Genomic DNA, 18,841 nt, shown 5'->3' on the forward strand with positions numbered 1-18,841 from the left:
TAGACATCGAAAACTTTTGAAAGTCAACATTTAACATTTTGATTTAAAATATTTATAGCATTCCTTACTCAAAAATATAATGTAACAAAAACTGAGGTAGCCTGTTTAGTCAAATTTATTCATTGGACAAGGTCATTCAAGGGGATGAAATTTTTGTTCTTGTTTTGTTTTGCTTTCTAAAAGAAAAACAAACAAACTTCGAATGAGGCTATTGGTGGTAACCAAATTACTTTTAAGGAAAAAACCGCTAAGATTCTAATCTTTACATGCATGATTGATAAGCGAGGGGAGGTATGTTTTTACTTTTGTACAAGGACTGAGCATGATCTCAGCATGAGCAGAAGGCACTAGATTTGTATCTCGACTTCAGGCTTTTGTCCTTGTCGTAAAAACAGAATTAAAAATACAGAGCTCTAATTCAGGACTGACTATATAAGTGTATGGAGAAGCGGCTTACACAGTACTAATCTGAAAGCAACGCATTTCCATTTTCTGATCTATATCACATGCGTAGTTTTACCGATTTGCGAGATCCTGCCCATTCTTAACAAATGCTCTAAATATGTGTATTCACATCTAAACTATGAAAATATTATGCATTTTTACATCCACATAATTCTATAAAAAATAGGCTGCCGGTAAGGCTATAAAACACAGACATTTCTGTGATGCTTTTTAAGCATTTTAAGTGAATGCATAAATGATGTGCTTGTAACAAATATTTTGGGGTAAATGGCCATTCGGTTACTCAGTTGGGTAAGAAATGACCATGTCCCAACATTCTTTTGCCTTCAAAACCTAATTAGAATACCTTCAGTTTTTTTTAATATCTAGAAAAATATAGATTTGGGAGTAGGTGGTTACAACATGAGATTAAATGGGGAGCCATTTTTAGGTGACGCGCATGTAAAAACTCTCATCGCGAGGTGGTCAGGGTATTTTTCAGTCGCTGTTTTAAAACCTTTCCAACCTGCGTGGGCCAGGAGGTGTTACCGTGTCGAACAACCGCTCACCTGCTGTGCCGCTGAGCACGCTGGGAGCTGAGGATGGAGACGTAAGAAGCACGCATGCTGAGGACTGCTGTCACAGATCAGATGTAGGGACAGTGCTCCTCAGCTCCCAGGTAACACGCTTCTCCCCTACCCTGAAACTTCAGAAAGATGCAAATCATCTTCCTGGGTAATCGACACTGGATGGCTTTCTAGAGTAATTATGGATGGCAAGAAAGATACAATTTAGGGAGACATTCCTTAGGTTGTAAGTATCAAAATCAGTGCCCAAAGGTACGTAGCAGATACAGTTGAGAAGGACGACAGCATGTATTCAGCGAAGATTGAAACTACCTTGCCGAATGTATTTTACGTGAAAACACCATGCGAGGGCTGGTTAAGACAGCAATAGGCAGTTTGTTCTCATATCCTATTTTTTACCAGGAGAGCAGGGCGCGTCGATTTGGACATGCAAGCTTCTGTGGCAACCAGGATTTCAGCCTCCCTTCCGCACTAGCCAATGGCAATACCGACACCGTGTCTTCTGGCACAGAATCCCTAATTGGCAATGAATCTGCCTACAGAAAAGTCCCAGGGGACCTTAATCATCCCCCTCCTTAGGGTTTCCTTGCTGGAGATTTGTTAATTTTGTAACATGTGCCTCTTCTCTGCATCCTCTAAGCGGTCCCCAACCTTTGTGGCACTAGGGACCGGTGCGCCTACGAGAATCTAATGCCTGATGATCTGAGGCAGAGCTGAGGCGGTGATGCTGGCGCTGCGGAGCGGCTCTGAATACAAATGAAGCTTTGCTCGCCACCGCTCACCTTCTGCTGTGCGGCCCAGTTTCTAACAGGCCACGGAAGGTTGGGGACCCCTTGTCTGATAAACAGCTAAGTGGGAAAGGGTGTCAGGTTGGATGTCCCTCCCCACGGGCCCAGCTCAGGAAGGGTCTCCAGTCTTTGGAGATGTTCGAATTCCTGTGTTACTAAGGGAATACTAGTTTATTAGCTGTGACATTTGTTTTCAATCGTTTGTGCAAATACGGAAGTACTGAAGGGACTATCTCAGAGTCCGCGGGTACTGGCGCTGGAGATTTGATTTAGTAAGTCTAGGCTGGGCCCGACTCATAACCACATAGTGAAAATTCTTCCCCAGATCCATATGACATTTGTTCCATCCCCTGGTGGAGAACTGTCGACATAAAGGAACCAGAAAAGGTCCTCAAAGATCAAAGTTCTCCTTAAGCTGTTCTATGTTTCACACGCAGGAAGCGGGCGGTAGCTATTTATGGCAGGCCCTCATCCCCGCCCCTTGCCACCCAGTTCCCTCCCACAGACAGCAGTCACCAGCACTCTCAAAGGTCAGCGTGTTCTCAGGCGGGAGGAGAACCTGCGTTTTCTCTCCTAAGGGCACTCGGACTTGAGTTCTGGTTCCCACGGGCGACCCCTGGTTCCCACTGGCAGCCTGGCAGGCACAGCGCCGGGCCCAGCCATCTCCAGGCCTCGTTCAGACTGCCGCTCAGCACCACGGGGTAAAATACTGGGACTGTCTCCGCCACCTCTTGACCAGTTTTCTGAATGGTAACAATGTACCGTGGACTGAATGTTTGTGTCCCCACGACATTCATGCAGAAGCCACGCTCCCCGACTGGATGCTGTTTGGAGATGGGGCCTTGGGAAGGTGACCAGGCCGTGAGGGGTGAGGCGTCATTAACGGGGTTAGTGCCGCAACAGGGAGAGAGCGCCAATCCAACGCACCTGTGAACCGGCGGGGAGCGCTCCCACCAGGTGTAAGATTGGCCGGCACCTTGATCTTAGGCTCCCGGCCTCCACGACTGTGAGAAACACATGTCCGCTGTCCTAGCGCCTGGCCTGCGGTGACTTGTTATAGCAGCCTTGCCTGATTGGGCCACGGTGCTTGTCACAGGCAGCAGTCGGATAAACGAGAAATGCTTTACGTCCTTAAAAAGGAAAGCGCTCCTAGCATACAAGTAATATAAAATATAGGAACTTCTGGTCAATAGAAGTTGGTGACTATCATATGTGATACTATCATATGTGATACTCAGTGCCACACAGAAATCGCATTAGTCAGAAATAGGGTAAACTGTATTTACTTACTTTTCTTTGGTTATTGAATCATCCAAATAAATAGCAGTTGAGCAACTTCTCAAAAGAAACATTGCCAGAATGTACTTGCTTTAAATAAAGATGTCATAAACCACTGCCATCACTATTTAAATAGAGAACTCTGCAGTTTTGGAAGACTGAAGACATCCCAAAGCCAAGGCCTTGCACGTTGTCTTAATTTCTGCTAAGTGAGAGAGGACTTTGCTATTCTAGATGTCCCCAGGCTGGTCAGTCCCTCCTCAACAAAAAGTAGATGACTTAAATCTGTATGCTTAACTACGTTTAACAAATCCGTGTAATGATAGGAGCGATTTTATTGGCAATAACTCAGCTTCTGATCCCATACCAGACACGCCCAGGTGCACAGACATGGATGGGCAAGGAGAGAGAAACAGTCGGACCCAGAGCCTTCTCAGACAGCCTAAAATCTGCCTCAGCAGGGTGACAGAGAGGCTGCAGAGAATGCCCACCCAGAATCTGTCTAATGTGCTCAGTGGAGGGAACTGTATCCACAGTCACTCCCCACAGCCCGGAATGTGTGAGGTGGTTTTTATCTTTAAAGTGTTACTGGTATAGAAGGGGCAGACACAGAGCTGGGTTTGGTGCATTGCCCTAAATGTCATCAAATGTCACTCAGGTGGTTAGGAAACACTCAGCGTGAGCATGTGGTTGGTGACTTATTGAGTGATGGTTCCCTCTTTGAAAGGTTCTTTTAAAATTCCCCAACACTGAAAATAATGATGTTGACTTAACAGGAAATTGAATAGGAAGTGGAGGGTTTCTGTCTCGACAACAAGCGGATTCTCTCTCCACCCAACCATGGCCTCTGGGGACTTAGAGGAGAGAAGCCTCTCAGGGCCGTGGGCTGCTCCTTATGGTCACCCTCCTTCTTGAAAGGCTCCCTAGCTCAGTCTGCACATTAGCGCTTTAAAACAGTGTTAGGGTCTAGTTCAATTGTGTTTGGGCAGCAGAGAGAGAAAATAAGTACGAACCGTTGACGTTTGGATAGCAGTCCAGCATGGCGTGACGCTTTCGTTGTGTTTGAAGACACAGTGTGTAGAAGGAGATGAAAAACTTGGCTCTTTGAGGAGTTATAGTTGAGTTGTACATTGAAGATCTTGCTTCTTTTGAAGTGTAGATGTCCGAGATTAACAAACACTATAAAATAGGTTAATATGTATATAATTTGTGCACAAAATACAGATTGATCTGGTCCCTGCCCTGGACCAGAGTGTTTATAAGAACTCAATCTCCAGAACTAGGCCCTTCGAACCTTATGAGGACATTGCTGTTTGCTCCCCATTGCTGAGTGGAGTAGCGTGTAGCATCTGTTTCAACGTGGCACCATAAACTATTGCACAGTTTAGGACTTAAAATAAGTTGTAAGATTTGAAAGGCCATGACTTTCATCCAAAGTGGAATACAATGAGATGAGGAGTATACCTCATTTTCAAAATATTTTAATCTCATTACTGGGAAAGTGGGGAGAAATACACCCATTTTAAAGCCGTATGGATTCATCAAGCTTGGACCCTGCTAATTCTGGTTATCAATGAGCTAGTTCAGTTTTTCGTCGTCTCTGTTGCTGTTTTAATCAATGACAAGGCATCTTAGAGAACTTACGGCATTTCTTCAAAAGTTTAATTCTTAATTTCTTCCTAATTATGAATCTTACAGAGACCTGCCTTTGAGTCCTGAGGATTTACTATTTTTTCAGAACTCAAGCCGCAAAAACTGCTCAGTGGTCATGAGGTTATAGAACCTAGATGAAGAAATAAGTCACTTGGCAGTGAGCACAGCGCAGAGTCAGAGAATCGTTGAATTATGGATCTGACACAAATCTGTGAGCAGCTGATTCGACAAACTCGTTCTGCAGGGGAGACGCAGACCCCAAGGACAGCTACGTCTGGGTCTCCTGCACCCCAGGCAGACCCTCCCGAAAGCATCGCAGAGACCGAGTTTAAGAAACTCTGGGTCATTTTTTGTGAACATAGAAAGTGAGGAGAAAATGACCCCCACTGCTTTCTCTGCGGGCCCCAGAGGCAGGTAATCGGCACACCAGCCTGTGTTTACTCAACCTCCACGGACCTGCCACACTTGGTGAGACACTCAGCTGGGGGCTGAGCCGACAGGTCCATCGAGACCTCAGCTGGTTTTGTTTCTCATTCTGTCCTTAAGAAGTAAAAATTCTGTTTCTCTGATGAAAATAATCAAGTGAGAAAGGGAATTTCAGTTTAAAGTAACTTCAGTTCAAGGAGACACACAGGAAACATGACTCTCCTCAGAGACCTGACCCAGGGGACACCTGGACACTGTATCAACACTTTCTTTTGGGGGGAAAGGTCAAGAGATATGTTCCTTTTGAAAGGTGAAGGTCTACTGAATTGTCATTGTCCTCACAGGCTGAGATTCCCACATCACAATGGAGAAACTGAGGCAGAAGGAAAATAATCAGTCGAATGTTAAGAGAGCAAATTTGAGACATGATAAGATTTCACAGCGTCTCAGTTTCAAGTGCTCCTTCACCAGATAGTCTCTGAGGTTTATTCTGTTCTCACATTCAAAAAGTTGTAACCCCAAGCAGCTTTACAGCCATATATTTTAGTAACTGAACAAAAAGATGGATCCTTTTTTCCATCCCAGTTATAACCAAATCCCTAATGAAAAATCAGTTAATAAGTCTCCTGATTTAAGGGAGTGTAGACAGTGCACTTGACCTACATAAGCTTGTGGAGCAGCCGTGTACCTGCATCTATCATTAAAAAGTGAATATTTTGCTCATCTGGGGTAAATGCAATACTTTTAAAGTAATTGTCAGGGCTCAATTTAAGCCCCGAGAATAGGTCGCCCTACTGTTTCATGTTTAAATACTTGTCCGATGAAACGTTCTACACCTCTAAAGGGAGAACCACTCCTTTGAGAAAAGGATTCCTGAAGAAAGAAAATAAAGCAAATTTAAAAAAAATGCTAATTTCTTCTAAGCACAAGTTTGAAAATACAGAAGGGTTTTCGTTGTTGTTGTTACTGTTGTTTTGCTTTGAAGTAGTAGAAGGCGAAGAAGATCATAGAACCCCATAGAACTCAAATGTCAGCTGGGAGCATTTTGTTCTCAAAATTTTAAAATCAAAATTGATCAAGCTTCCATGCCGATACCTGCAGCAAGACCCAGGCCCACTCCCAAATTTCTATAGCTTTTCGGGGACAGATGTCTTAAGTTCCTGCTCCTGCTAATGTTTGGTGTGTTCTTTTTTTGCCATTTATGGATTTTCTCATTATCTCCTTACACCGTCTATATACCCTGTGCTCTGTGAAATTCCGCCTCATTTCTTGATTTCTACAAACAAAAACTCAACCACAGCATCTGCGCGGATAGCGGGTCTGGCGGGTGTCTGGAGCGACAGGGACCTAGGATTTCGATATTTATTCAGCACACACACACCTCCGACCGAATATTGGACGCTCCTGTCCTTTAAAAGCCTTTCCGCCCGCCCCTCCTTCTGAGCTTCTCCATGCTCGCCCCGCCGGTACCCCTCAACCTCTGGCCATCTCGGTGACTCCTTTCCCCTTTTCTTCTTTCTGTTGCGACAACCCCAGAATTTCATTTTCTCCTCCCTCTACCGTACAGAGCGATTCTGATCTTTCCAGCTCCTGCAACCAAGCCCTGCTCCAGGCCTATCACTGTGTATCCCAAACCATCCAATGGCCCGTCTGAGACCACTTCCTTGCCACCACAGTCATGATAAGGGTAGTTAATAAAATCTGCAAATCTCGCTAAAATTAAATTCAGATGCTGGTTCATCCAGTTTCAGTTGGCCTGGACACATTGAGCTTTAATAGTCACGGTTTGATCCCGAAGGCGGGAACTTTAGCTCATTCTTTGAGAAACTGGAGCCCAACGAGGTGCGTGCTGTGCGGGAGGCAGGTCCTTGGCAGGTGCTTCCTCCTTTACGCGTCCAGTGTACCTTGTTCTAAACGAAGCACTGGAAAGACCCCGGCATGCTTGGGAGCCTTAAACATCTCCCCGTCACCCTGTCACTCAGACCAGCTCGTGGTGTAAGCCAAACGGGGTTACCCTTAGAAGCTCTGTCAGTGAAAACGTCGGTAGGCTCATGAGCGGAGGATAAGACTCATATTTCCTGCCTTAAGAGGATTTCTCTTGTCAGGACCATGTTTGTATTCACTTGAATAGGCTCAGTGACCCATATGACTAAGTCACACAGAGGACAGAGCCTGCGGTGGGACAACCTAGGGAACGTTGCTTACCGTCGTCCAGGGGCATACAACAGAAGACAGTCTTAAAGGATCGGGAAGGAAGCCCATCTCAGTTAGCAGACGTCCACGTGATTTTATATTTTTAACACCCAGAGTAGTTTATGATACGTTCTCATTATTCAGACAGCATTAGTCAATGAAGGTAGCTTTGTTTCCAGCTCAGTTTATATAGCTATGTCCCTTGTAAAAGATAACTTAATTATAAAAATCAGAAAGTAATCAGAGGGTCATTATAAAGTGCACAAATCATCCATACTTTGAATTAGTAAATTCTCTCATGTAATTCATTTTACAAAAATGTAGCACACTTTTTGGGAAGATATCAACTCTGTCGTTTAAAGAAATATACATCTATATGATTTTTCCTAATAAATTTACTGCCTTTTGTCACGCTGCTGTTGTCTTCCTACCTTAATTCTTAGCTTCATGAATAGAAGAGCGAGATTTTCTGTTGTTTGCTCCTTCTTGAGACATTTATCCAATGATCTCTGCCCACGGCGGGTGCTCAGGAAAATGCTATGCCCCACCCTGAGCTGTGCCATACTCCTCGGCCACCCCGTATGCCCTAGAATCTTCCCTGTAAAGTAGGATAAAAACCATAGCTGATCCTAAGAGTCTACTGTTTTTAGGACCCTCTGTGTACTTCACTTTTCTCTGACTGTCCTGTTCTGTTTCAACTGAGCTCAAATGTCACCTTATCTCTCCAACTGTCCCTTACACTCCCACCCCAGGTAATTTAGTTACATCTCACCTTTTGTTCTACAGGTGTGTATACATCGTGCTATTACGGTATTTAATTCTGTACATATCTGTTGTGATCACCTCCCTCTCTGCCCAGACTCCAGGCCTTTGGAAAGCAGAAACTGTGTATCCTATGAATGAATGCTTTGCCTGTCTGTCTTCGCTGTGAGCTTTGTCTTAGCTATCGGGAACATGCACAAAGCGAAATGATTTCCTAAGAAGCAATCGTCTTCTCTAGCGTTCGTTTTCCAGGGAAAGTGGTTTCCTCTTCCCTCCAAGTCCCCTGTCACCTGGACTCCTGCTAGTTCACCTTTGCCTTAGTATTTGCCAGTTCTGCAGGGTTTCTTGCCAATGTTATCAGCTACTTTAAATTCTTCGGAGATGTAAGAAAGTGATAAGTACGATGCAATACCCTCCGAGCATCATCCGCGCTAGCCAAAATCTTTTTCCATCAAAGGCGGCATCATTTTCCCACTTCCTGTGTCCTGGGTAATACTGATGTCAGCTCTCCACGTGTCCATCAGGTTTCATCATGTTTTTGAGTCACTATGCTTTATTAATTTATTTTCCTTCTGCGTGTATGAATGGCTACAATTATCTGACAATTTATTTTTGGCCAACACAGATTTATAAAACCAAAACTTTCTAAAGCGCTCCACTTTCGCTGGTATTATTGTATATGCCGCAATAGCAGGGAATGCGATTGTGTTTGTGCAGCAATGTAGAAGCTTAAGTAGAAAAAGGGACTCCGCGAAAAGAGCGAACCATCAGTTTGTCGGAGAAGAAAGGTGGATTTCCTTAAGTTATTAATATAGTGACGAGTATATGCAAGGTTTGCATTAAATAACCAGGTATGAAGTCTCTCTCCTAAGAAAGCGTGTTGAAATGCTGGTTCTTTGATGTCTGGAATAGATTGCTCACCTGATGAAACAACATAACAAATATCTCAGGACTAACCAGCTTTACAACCGACAGCAAACTCCTGAAGGCAAGGACTTCATGTGTCTGGCACAAGCCTACATATTATTGTGCACTGGTGCCGTGTAAATATTTAATAGCCGTTCCTCCCACACCTACTCCTGGAGGGTCTAGCCTTCCTGACCTGTCATGTCCATAATCAGATATGCATTTCCACATCAATCATTTGAGGTGTGGCGCCACTTGGAGGCTGTTTCTTGGGATGGTACCTTCTTCTCTAGGCGTGGGGTGTGCTCTGGCGCAATAGAGATAATTAGCTGCGAATATCAAACAGCACTCTGTTTTTTTCTTTCTTTTAAAAATCTCTTCGTTTTTAGACAGAGATGACTTGCAGAGTGAGCTCTATCTTCTCCTAAAGGAAAAGCAAGCGCGCGTTTAGAAGTTACGACGTGACTTGAACTTCTTCGCCCAGGCTCTGCGTGGAGACGGTGGGGCTTTGCGAGGTCACTTTACCTGTGTGGCAGTCAGTCAGCTCCTGGGCTCATCACACACGTTGTACGTGGCCGCAGAGTTCTAGTGTGCTGCCTGTTTTTGAATGTCCTCGAATGTGGGCTTGTTAACTCAGCAGAAACAAATCAACTCATTTCTAAGTCTCTCTTTCTAGTCAGGGTGCGAAAGGTGCCAGTACCTAAATATTTAATTTGTTGTCTGATTTTTTTCCGTTTTTGGAATTTACCCAATCAATATTCATTATATAGAAGACGAGAGTCCTTGTCACCACACATGGGAATTCCAACTCACGCGCACGTAGAAAAACCTAGCTACCCAGTGACGTGACCCTTAAAAGAACGACAGCATTTAAAATGATCAGAAAGAAACAAAATCTTCCGGCTCTGGGAGACGGAAGTCTGCTAGTTGTGTGACCTCTGTCCCTTGGTTTTTTTATCAGTAAAAAGGGGATCTTATCTTTCTGTTTACTGGGAATGAGAAATGAGATGCAAACTTGAAGGTCCACTGTGGTTCCAGGAGTTTCTTGGGCAAAGGGATGCCACCAGTCCCCCGCTTCCGGTTTCATGTCCTCACCTCTGCTCACACGTTCTCTCCCGGCCCATCTGGGGACTCTGGCCACAGGTTCGTGTCTGGCCACATCTGGAGCTACCACCTTTGCTCCTGCAAAACGATTGCTGTTGCTGCTGCAATGACACCCAAGGTCACACCCAAGGTCGTCTGCCCAAAGCGGGGTGATTGAGGCCCCAGAAAAATGCCGCACGAGCCCTTTCGGTTATAGTGACCCGTCTTCCTCCGCTGTGGGGAGTTCTTAGCCATCAGGAGTTCTGTTTGTGCACATCGAGCTCTCCGAGGGGCACTCGGGTGAACCGGAAAAGTTCTATGGCCCTGGTCAACATCAAGGTCATTTCTACCTGTAGTCACTTTCGCGAAGTTAAGCAGTCGATCGTTCAGGAATGTGAGCCCCAGTGAGGTTTGGGGACAGGAGCAGAGAGAGATGTGGTCCCACTAAACCTCCACAGTTGGGTAACCTTCAGCACCCAGCAGGAACCACTGCTCCCATCACGATGATGTCCACCTACGTTAGTCTCATGTTTAAATGATGAATGATACATATGTATATGCATGGATACACCCAGGAGCATATAAGCCATCGATACTATTTTTAAGTGCCATATGTTTTATTTATCCCTCTGAACACCTTTAAAAATGTAGACTTCTTATAAGAAGTCCCCAGATACTAATTTCCACTCTTCCATCATTGACTAGGATCACCCGGCCTAATTTAATCTCTATTTCTATATTAATAAATCACATTGGTTCCCACACCCCGCCCCCCCAATGACTGTGATTCATAGAAGAATCACACACCAGATCAATCATTCATTCATTCTGCAAACACTTTTGAGTACCTACTACATGCCAGGCGGTGGACTAGAACTTGCTCGTAAGAGTTAAATTCTATTATTACTACAGAGCTGTCTATTTCTCCCTCCAATTCTGTTAATATTTGCTTCATATTTTTAGGAGCTCTGATGTTTAGTGCACATGTTATTATTATATCTTCTTAGTGAACTGACCTTTTTATCATTATATAACATCTCAATTGTTTCTCGTAACAGTTTTTGGCTTAAAGTTTATTTTGCCTGATATCAGTTTGCTACCCTTACTCTCTTTCAGTTACTATTTAGGTGGAATATCTTTTCCATCCTTTCCTTTCAAACTATTTGTGTCCTTAGATACTTAGATCTAAAGTAAATTTCTTGTAAACAGCATAAGGTTGAATTCTGGTTGTTGTTGTTGTTTTAATCCATTATACCAATCTACATCTTTTGAATGAAGAGTTTAATCCATTTACATTTAAAGCAATTACTGATAGAGAAGAACTTACTATTGCCATTAAAAAAATTTTTTTGTTTTATAGCTTTTTTGTCCCTCATTATCTTCCTTGTTGCCTTCTTTCTGTTTAGTTCTTTTTTTTTTTTTTTTTTTTTTTACAAGTTTTGATTAAATCTTATAAATATTTTCTTTACGGTTACCATGAAGATTACATAAAATATCCTAAAGTTATAACAATCTATTTTAAACTAATAACAACTTAAGTTCAATTACACAAATACTCTACCTGTCTACATCTCTGACCCGCCTCCAGTTTACATTATCAATGTCATAAATTACACCTTTATATATGTGTACCCGTTAACATAGATTTATAAATATTTGTAAGCTTTTGTCTTTTGCCCCCTATAAAAGAATCGACAGAGAGTTACAAATCAAAACTACAATGGTCCAAGTTTTTGTGTTTGTCCACGTGTTGCCCTGTACCAGAGGACTCACGTATTTGTGTGGTTCCCACCTTGTGATCCTTTTAGCATTTCGCGTAGGGCAGATCTAGCGTTAGCTCCTCTGGCTTTCATTTATCTAGGAATGCCTTAATTTCTCTCTCATTTTTGAAGAGCAGTTTTCTGGATATAGTATTCTCGTTTGACAGTTTTTTCTTTTAGTGCTTTAAATCTATCATCCTATTGCCTTCCAGCCTGTGAGCTTTCTGCTGAGAAATCCACCGATGCCTCACTGAAGGCCTCTTGTACACGACAGGTTACTTTTCCCCTGCTCTTTCAAAATTCTCTTTTTGTCTTTGACTTTCTGCAGTTTGATGATAATGTGTCTCTATGAGGGTCTCTTGGTTTATCCTACTTAGAGTTTGTTAAGATTCTTGTATGTGTATATCTTTGCCTCTCCTCAAATTTCAGCCATTTTCACCATTTTTCCCTCAAATACATTCTCCACCCCTTTCTCCCTCTCTTTTCCTCTGGGACACCCATAATACGTCTATTGGTCTGTTTCTTGGTATCTCACAAGTCCCATAGGCTCCCTTCATTGCTCTTCATTCTTTTTTTCTTTCTGTTCCTAAGATTCAATGATTTCAAATGACCTATCTTCAAGTTTTCAAATTATTTTTCCTGCCTGTTTGAATCCATTGTTGAATCCCTCTAGTGAAATTTTTGGTCCAGTTATTATTTTATTTGGCTCCATAATTTCTGTTGTTTTTTTTTTTAAATATAATTTTGATCTCTTCATTGATAGTCTCATTTTGTGCATTTTTTCATGAATTTGTTTAGGTGTCTGCCTGTGTCCTCCTTCATCCCACTGAGCGTACTTAAAAAAATAATTTTAAAGTCTTTGTTAAGTAAGTTCAAGGCCTTTTTTACCTTAGGTTTGGTTTCTGGAGATTTATTTTGTCCCTTTGAATGGCCCATATTTATCTTTTTTTTTTTTTTTTGTATGCCTTATGATCTTTTGTTGAAAAAATTCTTTGAAAAACTATCTTCTCACCTAGTCTTTGTGGACTGCCTCTGCACAGAGGAAGAGCTTGACTAACCAGCCTGGCGTAAAGGGTTCAGGTCCTCTCAGACTTTTCTGGGGACATGTATTCCCTGGACCTGTGCATATGCTTTTTGTTCTCTCCAAATCGCCTGTATACATGGCTGCTTATAGAATCTCATCCTTGTACCTTCTCAAGACCTTAGATGTTCGACTGTATTCCTTTGCCAGTAATCTCTTGCATTCAGCTGCCTGGGTCTGCAGTTTCCTAAAGCTCTCACAGGCTATTGCACCCACTCCTGTTTTCAGCAACCTCCAATCCAATATCCGAAAGATGCCTCCATTCCTATCAGAGCTCTGAGTCAGGCCAAATAAAAACCAGTCCCTCAGACAATCCTGAATGTTGCAAGCAAGTTCCATTCCTTTCTTCTGTCCTAAAGGAGGGACAAAGAGTTGAGCGGCATCCTCCTGACCATGTCGTGCTGTGCTGGCATGGTGGTGGGTATGGACAAGCAGAAATGCCACGAACTGTCCTATCGCTCCTTCGGTCCATATGTTGTTGTTCATTTAGTATTTCTGTGGGAGAAAGAGGGCCTGGAGCTTCCTCATTTGTCATCTTGCTGATGTTACATTTACTCATTAGCTAACTCAAAGGCCAAGGAGGAAGCGAGACACTCAACAAAATGACATGAACAGTTTTGTGTTTTAGAAAAGATAACTCTTAAGGTTACACATCCTTGTACAAAAGAAAATGAACTTCAGAACAAGAGAGAAACCATTGGAAACCTGTGTGTTGGACTAAGTGAGAACTAGTAAGGGCCTGAACTGGACAGAGGCATATATTCAAGGGATACTTAGGAGGCACAATACCAAAACTCGGCGGCACGAGTCTATTGGAAGCATGGGACAGAGATGTGAAGATGGAGTGGAGACAGAATAGACATGTAGATTTCAATAACCCTGTGGTTTTAGGCAAGTTTCTTAGCCGTTCTGAACTTCATTTCCTCATCTATGTGAAGATAAAGGAGGTAACACATATAAGAGCCTAGAATACAGTAGGCAACTAATAAGTTAGTTTTTCCCCATCCCCCCACCCCTAACTAACATCACTGGATTATGGCGTTTCATGGATAGCGATACTGCTAACTGAAATATAGAATAGGCAAAGTGAAAACTAATCTATTAAACCTCTGGGTTTTTTTTTTTTAAATTCCTGCTCTTCAGTAATAATATACATTAGACAGGTTCTAATTGAAGAACTATTTGCATTTATGTTTATCTGTCTCAAACAAGCTTTCCTAATGTCCAAAAATTATAATCTGAGGACGTTAGCATGTCTGCTTTATACACAGAAGTCTCAAACAAGCTTTCCTAATGTCCAAAAATTATAATCTGAGGACGTTAGCATGTCTGCTTTATACACAGAAGGTCCTGGGTTCATGCCCCAGTGGAGCCACAGTTCATGGTCTACAGCCATACCACCCTGAACAAGCCTGATGTCTGATCTCAGAAGCTAAGCAGGGTTGGGCCTGGTTAGTATTTAGATGGGAGACCACCTAAGAAGACCAGGTGCTGTAGGCATAAATACTACTAATAAATAATAATAAAAATATATAATCCGATTCCCAGAATATTCCCCCCAAATTAGTCAGGAAGCAAGGTCACTTTGAGCATACTGGTTGGACCCATGTTATTCAGTAAATTTGGAGAAAAGTGATAAAAATAATTTCTGACTCCCGGCTCTTGAGCCAATGCTCTGTTATCAACTCTAAGGCTTTTAAAAAATTCTCTGAGAATTTTTCCAAATGGCTCTAATTTGACAGATTTACAGCCATGTAAATATACTTGTGCATTCATGATGACAGTTTAAATGTTATGTTTAGAGATTATAAAAGGAAAATAGACAAAGGAATTTCAACTAGCTTTTATTTTGCCTTTAGGCAATGATCTTTTCACAAAATCATGTTTCTATAGGCCAGGATTCAAATTGCTATCCCAGAGAATGTTGGTTTTCATGAAACTATTATTTCACATGGACTATATATCTAGCTTAACAAATCATAATGTGGTACCTTGTAAAGGATGAGAAAGAATAATTTTAAAAATCTATCTTTGCGGGATTTAGAGTAATCAGGATAATGTGTTTAGCCTTTGAACTATCGTTAATACATGCATCAAATTTAAAAATATCATTATGTATACAAATATTCCATTCTGATAGGAGAAAAATATCTTGGCTTGTAAAATATGAAAGCTGAGAAGTTAGGGTGATCCAGGCTTCGAGCTGGGGAGTGATGTGAACAGTTGGTGCCAAGGTACCTCATGTTATTTCCTCTAAGTCCCCCGCGCACCTTCCCACACCCCCAAGAAAGGACATTTTCCAGAGTCCCGAATTTGATTAATCACATTATATGTTTTGAATTATTTTCAAGAAAAACAAAAGCGATTCAAATATCAAACAGCAGCATCCAATTCTTTTCTTCTTATCCTCTTGCTGTGGTACGTTTCCTGCATCTCATCCCTCATCCGGGGAAGCAGCCAGATGTGTCAGCAGAATGCCACCTCCCTCAGAGAAGTAACCACCACAGTTTTTTGGTACTCTAAATGATGAAACACTGATAGAATTCTTATTATAATCCATTGTTATGCACCTCGAGATATTTTTGTTTAGCAAAGTCCTGATAGCTGGAGAGAGAATTGTTTGCGGGGCGATGCATCTATTTGAACATGTGATATTGTGTTATTCAGAGATTTATTCAAGCAGATCGTGGGGCCGCATTTCTGAGATGACTCATGACTCATCTCAGAAATCACAGACACAGATCAGTTTTGCCTTGTCAAGCTTTCTCTTGTGGGAGGCTCGGCTCAGTGCTAAGGTCGCCTCATGATGTCCTGATGTGACTGGGGCAGGTGTCCTTCGAGGTGCCCGCTGACCTCCTGGATTAGTTATTTCCCACTTGTTGCCATCTTAGCCCCTCCTCTGGGCAATCTCACCGTTTTCTTACTTACCCCTGGAAATGTTATATCCATAACTCACATAAAGGATAAACAGGTTTCATAACATAGGGATTTTGAAGTGTTGACTTTTAGTAGATGCTGCCATTTTCAGAACATGTGGAATTTATTTTGAAAATCTCACTTGGCCTCCAAAGCACTTCCTAGAAATCGTTTTAGAAGATTAATTTGGTGTAAAATAGAATTTACATTTCGGTAGGAATCCTAGAATCGTAATTTGTCCCTTGTTTTGGGGACAACGTACTCCATTTGTGTGTGGTGCGTGTGCACGTGCGTGTAATTCGGTAAAATACTGCTACATATTGCAAGGGCTCAGTGAGGACTCTTTAAAAAAAAAACAAAACGAAAGAGACCAGAGCGCCCACAGCAGCACTCAGCTCTCCCCGTGCTGATCCGCTCAGCGCCCCTCCTGGTCCCCTGGTTTCCAGCTCAGGGACCGCTGACGACACTGAACGCAGAGCATTTCTTTCTGGTTTTGCGAGAGCTCTTCCATCATTTAAACAGCACCTCCAATCTTGCAAAGTCTGCACACCGACTCAGGAAGGATGCCAGCGGCTCCCGCGTACACCTCCCAGCTCTCCATCATCAGGTCAGGACGCCAACTTCCTCGCCTCTCCCAAGCGTGAATGTGCCTTTCCCTTGAACTCATGTTTCCTTTGTTTTATTTGTGGTGCATATAGCTTTAGGGTTTTTTAAGTAAAAAAAAAAGAAAAGAAAGAAAGATAATTATGAAATACTCCAAAAAGAAGGAATAAAAAAAATACTATAACAGACACCTATGTACCCACCCTCAAAATAAAACAGATGCTAAGAACTTACGAAATTAAGCCTTGTGTATGTGGCTAAATCTCTATCCCTCTCCCTCCCCCATTCCTTTCCCCCACCCCAAGAGATAACCGTTGGTCCCCGACGTTGATGTTCTTTATGCTCATGAAATGTTTTAGTAGTTTTACTCCATTTGTATATATCCACAAAAATATATCTTGTCATGAACCCAAGGTCTTACTTCCTGTCTCCACTCCAGCCTTAGCGCTCAAGCTCCTAGGTCCCCAAGATCAGCCTCTGCTCCCCGAGTTCTTTCCGCCAGGGCCACTATCGTGTCACCTCATGTCCCCTCAGGTTGTCAATTCCTGAGGAATTTCAGAAATTCTGTAATTTCTCCTTCTTTCTTCCAAACTCCATTATGCGTGTTCAAAATCGTACACTGTGCCTTAGTCGGTGTATCTGATTTTAGCAGGATGTTTTCATGTTATTTGCTCTACGACACTGAGGAAACCAGAAGTTCTAACTTTGCTTGGACGATGCTCATTTTCCTGAAGTAACCCTTCCCCATCCTGCGTTTAATTTTTGGTGGGACTATGCAGAATACCATGCTTTGTGTTGGCATGTGTCAAGACCCCCATCTGGAACAGCGGGCCTCTCTGGCCTCGGTTTTCTCCGTTACCTTCTAACTAGAAGGTTCTGTGATTGTTAGGAACTGTAACATGAGATGACAAGTATTTAGGACCTGACAGAAGTTTTTACAACAATATTAACGCAATGTTAGCATAAAGCTGCATAAACTATTCTCTAGCAATTCGACCATAAAACAACATTCGTTCCTTCTTTTGTCAAGAATACTTCCCAAAAGCCACTGTAAATATTTTCTTTAAAAATCCACATGTGACCATGAAGTAAAACTATTTGTTTAGTAAATGAATATGTTGATTCTAGCAAATTACCTTGACGTTTGTATTCTCTTCCCTTAAAAACAGATATTTTGTATTTCCTTCTTAACAAAGCTTCCTTTGCCCTTAGTCAAGGCCACTGCCAAGCTTTTAATTAGAAGCAACTTACTTCGTACGTTGAAGAAGATGAACCCTGACTAGTTATTAGAAGAATCAAACTAGAAATCCCAGTTAGGTAAAGTTTTGGCTGAAACATTCTGTTCTGACAGTCATTTCACCTTTTAGAAAAGCTGGCAAGGCACTTTGTCCCCTGGGCTGGTCACACCTATGTTTTCCCACATCTCAAGGCTCTGCTACAAATCCATGAGCTGTTCGCTTAAAGGCCGTAAACATCAGGCATGGAGTGGGCTTCTGGCCAAACTGAGAAATAACATTAACTCAAAATTCTTCCTGTTTACACGTGTCCCTGTGAGATCTGCGGAGATAACATGTGCCTTGAGCTCCACCACCCGGAACCGCACCCCGGTGCCCAGTCACGGGACTGTCACTCTAAGCTCCTGCCTCTCAGCACCCTGGGCTGAATAAGGCACAGTTGACAGGCACAGCCCCGGGAACCACTGGCGTCCCCGCCACCTGCTCCCTCCTCCTAACGCTGAGGTTCGTCTTCAGTGTTAAACCACGACTGAAACGTGCTTTTATTTTAAAAATATAACCGCACGTTTGTATTTCCCCATCGGAAAACACTTCGGAATACATTTTCTATCCCTTAGAGGGATAAACAGAAGCTGAAGAAAACTGATTATGATGGAAAATAAGGGGCCTGTTGGAAGAGCGGGGACCACCCCCCACCCTCCCCACTCCCCACCCCCACCTCCAGCAAATGCTTCTCCTGGAAGTTTCCAGGAAGCCTTGAGGCGGATCAGGCCTGAGCGGCCGGGAGAAGGGCGAGCCCGTGAGGCCCCGCGTGGAGCAGGGCCGTATTGGGGTTCTTCTCTGGGGTATGGCAGTCATGCTCCCTCTCCTGTAGTTTTGCTTTCCACTGTTTCGGTTACCCACGGTCTAAAAATGTTAAGTGGAACATTCCAGGAATAATCGATTTGTAAGTTTTAAGTCGCAAGCCGTTCTGAGTAGCGTGGCGAAACCTCGGGCCGTCCCGCTCCATCCCGTCCAGGATGCGACCCATCCCTTTGTCCAGCGTCTCCACATTGTGTCTGTTACCGGCCTGTTAGTCACTTAGTAGCTGTCGCAGTTATCGGATCCACTGTCTCAGTATCACAGG

At 42.9% G+C, this 18,841-nt stretch overlaps 1 protein-coding gene and 1 pseudogene across 2 annotated transcripts in view; both read left to right on the forward strand.

The window, feature by feature from the left end:
* FRY (FRY microtubule binding protein) overlaps positions 1 to 18,841 on the forward strand; it is a 286,799-nt gene that overhangs the window by 8,007 nt on the left and 259,951 nt on the right. The window lies entirely within an intron of this gene.
* Positions 14,346 to 14,461, forward strand: LOC111732349 (annotated as a pseudogene).

The sequence above is a fragment of the Pteropus vampyrus genome, unplaced genomic scaffold (assembly GCF_000151845.1).
Source record: "Pteropus vampyrus isolate Shadow unplaced genomic scaffold, Pvam_2.0 Scaffold447, whole genome shotgun sequence".
Classification (NCBI taxonomy): domain Eukaryota; kingdom Metazoa; phylum Chordata; class Mammalia; order Chiroptera; family Pteropodidae; genus Pteropus; species Pteropus vampyrus.